A 4381-nucleotide genomic window follows, 5' to 3' on the forward strand; every position below is an offset into this window, starting at 1 on the left:
TGTGTTAGAAAAATAGGAATTCTTTCTGAATGACAGAATGAGACCAGGATTTCTGGAAAAGCTGTTGTCTGTAGCCTGTGTTTGTGAGTAACGTGCCCATTATTTTATAGTAGCTGACATCTATGAAAATTCAGGAACAATAAAATGTCTGTTGCAAATTGCTTTGAAAAGATTATATGGGCTACTTTAATAGCATCTGAAGAAAAATATGTCTTCTTTTATTATTGTCTATGTCAGAACCAAACAGCTGTTTGAAAACAAACTTGGAGGGGGAAATAGAAGGGAGCACTTTACCTCATTATTCATATACACATTATATTAATAAAAATCACTCTTTGAGAAGCTACAAATTTTTCTTCATTCACACAGTATTTACTTATCCCAAGGGCTTGCTGAAGTACATATGAGAACAAAGATTATTCACTTTCATACATTCTTCTGAGAAAGTATTATTGAATTTCATGTTGACTATTTCCATTTTCAAAGGCATTTTTTCAGTGGCTTGTAATTTCCTGATATGTGCAGACCACAGTTTTTAGGGTGAGGTGATTTATTATGGCTTTTTTTGCTTAAGCCAAGAAAAGAATACCTCCAAAAATAATTGACCAGTTTGTGGGTTTGGTACCATAAGTCAGATTACCATAAGGGAAATATCATCAGTTTACAGTCTGTTTCTAGAGAATAGAGGCAAGAATCCACTGTGGTTTTGACCTGAAGACATACAAAAGAATGTATTGTCATTTTGCATTATATCACAGTGCATTGACACTGTCAACTAACTCAGTGGCTGCAAAATGTTATGGATTTTACTAAAATCACTGCAACTTCTCAGTCACCAGACTAAAACTGATGAATTTATACACCAGCTTCTTGTGCATCTTTATAGATGCTCTAGAACAAAGAATATGATACGTCTAACTGTCTTTAGTCTTACTGTCCATATTTTGATTGCATGTAAGTAAAACCAGGAGCCATGTACATTATCTTAAACTCCCATGCTACAGTGGTTTTACACTGATTATCTACAATGTTAACATTGCAAAATTTCCATCCTATCGCTGTTCTTCATTGCTTCAAATTTGGCATTGTAAAGACACGTGGGCTGAGATACCCAGATGAAATGGGCAGCTGTAATGCAGTGACATCCCAAGCAAGACATCATGGAATCAGGCTAAATCCCCCAGGCCTTTTTCACTGCAGGGCCCTGAGTGACTGAGGGACACACAAGTTTGTTCTATGCACAGCTACGTGCTTCTTGGGATCTATATGATTGTTTGCCCTTTTATTGGTACAATAATATTTATTGAGTGCTGCAGAAGAGTTAGGTGAACCCCTCCTGAGCAAGCTAATTCTGCCCCTCCTAATTATTCAAAAATTACAACACTTTCCACCATGAATAATTTATAAATTTCTTTTATGGGGGTTGAGCATCCAGCAAAACATGTCTTTACTTCCAGTCCTATTCTATTTAGCAAGGAGTGTGATTCCACAATGCACCACATGGCCATATACACACATACATATGTGTCCAATATGTATTTTAATCAATTAATACATACCCAGGGTTGATATCTGCACTGTTCTATTGAGCTAATTGAGATGATATAACATTTTCTTGTAAAGAGGTATGCAAAATAGAACTTGCTACTTGCTATATATTCATAAATTGTTATATGCATAAAGGGTTATCATCTTCCTCATAAATGATGGAAGACAATGTTGTTTAGCCAAAGTCCACATTAGAATTTCTGGTCATGTTAGTGCATAGATATTTGCTGATGGAAAACCAGACAAATTTCTTCACAACTTCCTTCCAGTTAATTCTGGTTTTTGGCAGTCTCAATTATGCCTGTAGCCTGAGGCAGTCAAGAGATAAAAACCAACAACTGCAGAGCAGCTTCCAGTTAATAAATTACAGGTTATCACAGGGGACAAGTTAGTAATCCCTTCTAACCCAAATGAAAAGGAAAAAACTCCCATAATTTAAAGAATTTGTCACAGGCCTCATTTAAAAAGCCCTCCTGTCAGGTACACATTATGGAAACATCTGTTACTTGCCCCTGTAGTTCATTTACACTCTTTTTCTTAAAAGTTGTAATCTTGCCAAATATTTACTTTTGTGTTTCACTTGCTAATTAACTGTCATTGCTGTGAATAGTGTATTTAGTATAAAGAGAATTAAATATTCTGTTCCTTATTAGTGTGCTTTAAAGCCACACCAAAAATATACTGATACTTGGCTGCTGCTTTGTAGTCTTTCAGAAGTTAGTTTGCAATTTGATTGATTAGTTCCCACCACCAAAGAGAAGCAGCTGCAGCTGTGAATAAAATTGTGCTAATGAAGATTTCAAAGTGGTGATCAAAAGCAGACTTTGCTCTTTCAATTGTACATTTTTCTGAAGATAAATAATTGTGCTGTTTCAGCAAAATGTGCATATCAAAGCAGCTGAATCATACATTTCAGTGGGAACTTTAGGGCATGTTTAACAGATTATGATGGCTAATCTTTGTCACATTTGGTCTGTCAGTTGAAGACGAGTAGAAAGTGATTAGCTATTTTTAGTACTGATTCATGTAGTCAATCAAGAGTCTGAATATGAAAATATTCTATATTTGCTCATAGATTACTATATTTATATGGCTGTGAAGACACACAGATCTAGATAACTAAGTGTTACCTTCTTCAACAGTTTGATAAAATGCATAAATCCCATAACTTCAAGAAGAATTTCAGTCTGCTGGACAGAGGTGACAAAGCTGTGTTGGGGTTTGGGCACAATGACATGGTCTGCTAGAAGTTTTCTGGTGGCTGTCCTGGAATAGTGTGCTAGAATTGAATTTTTTAAACACAATTAGGCATCCAAAGACAAAGCCAAGTAGCTTCAGGCATTTCCCATTGCATATTCAAGCAAAAGCAAACTATTACCAGCTCAGTTAAACCTCTTTGTGTCTCAGCTTTGTAACTCTCTCTCTCTCTCTCTTTGTAACTTCAGAAGGCAAATTTTGATGTCCATGGTGAGATCTACAAAACCCCTTTTAGACTTCTCTATCACTGAAGCCACCTACCTCATGGTAGTTTCACCACTTTCTGAAATACACATCTGTCCCTTCCTGCACTGCAGGAAAACCCAAACATAGCCAGGTCATGTTTTGTCATAAACATAATGAAATCAACTAACCGAAGTATATTAGTAAACCCCAACGAGTCATACATGGAGTGAGCAGCTGAACTGAATTACTTGCCATGATATTTTATACAATTTTTGAATTTCTTTTTCAAGTTTAAATGAGGCCAATGCACTTTTCAGGCCATACAGCAAAGAATTATGACAGTCACTCAGTTGTTGTGACAAAAGATTTTTGCCTGTTGTGCGGTTGTTTATTGCTTTGTAGTTACAGGGTTTGTGCATTTAACTCAAAATAAATGGACTGCAGGCTTGAAGTGACTTTGTTCTTGATATTCAAATTTTAGTATTGCCTACATATCCATACTGCAGTAGCCTTTTTTGGCCACATTTGCAGTCAGCTTTGAAAGTATTAGGCTCAGTGTGGATATCCTGGGATGCCTCTGGCGAGATATGCTGTCCTAAATGATTCAAAATTGTTATAAATTTTAGTGTTGAGAAAGCAGCATGCCAAATGATATTTTCATGTTCTGTATCAGTAGATGATAATTTGGATGGTATATAGAAAGATTCTAACCTTTCTAAATGCTTATCAGGCCACCAATAGGAATTATTATTGCAGCAAAATCTTACTTTTTGTATTTCTTATAATGTTGTACATGGCCTTCCCAGAAAAGATTAATTTTCTCTTTCATTCTGTCTTCCTTCTTTCTTTCTATGCTATATATTTTTTTAACTGAGTTACAATTCAGTAAAATTACATGATTAAATCCTTGTTGCACGAAAATAATCTTCCTCAACGTCTGTGAATTATTTTATTCACAAAGATAATACCATGAAGACAGACAAGAGAAAGGTCAAACTAAAACAAAACTTCAATTTTTTTTATCTTTTACATTTTCTTAATCTATAATACATTCAAAATCACTATCTTTATTTCCATTCCTTATCAAACCAGGAATTAAGTGGAAAACCTTCCTTCCACTAGCACCATTATAAATACTTAGCCAACCCTGCTTGTCATTCTCTATTATTTGGTATCAGACAATACTTTCTAATAATTTATACAATTTTATGAATTTTCAACAGCAGTGTAAAAATATTTTCAGATGAAATAAGCATTTCCAGGATTCCGTGGTGGATTTTTAGGCCGTAAACTTAGAAAGTGCAACCTAAATGTTACCAGTGTTCAAATTTTTGAAATAAATGATCTGTATTGAAACACTCTGCAATTTGAAAAGGAAAGATAGGGACAG

This window comes from Acanthisitta chloris, unplaced genomic scaffold (genome assembly GCF_000695815.1).
Source record: "Acanthisitta chloris isolate BGI_N310 unplaced genomic scaffold, ASM69581v1 scaffold64, whole genome shotgun sequence".
In the NCBI taxonomy this organism is placed as follows: domain Eukaryota; kingdom Metazoa; phylum Chordata; class Aves; order Passeriformes; family Acanthisittidae; genus Acanthisitta; species Acanthisitta chloris.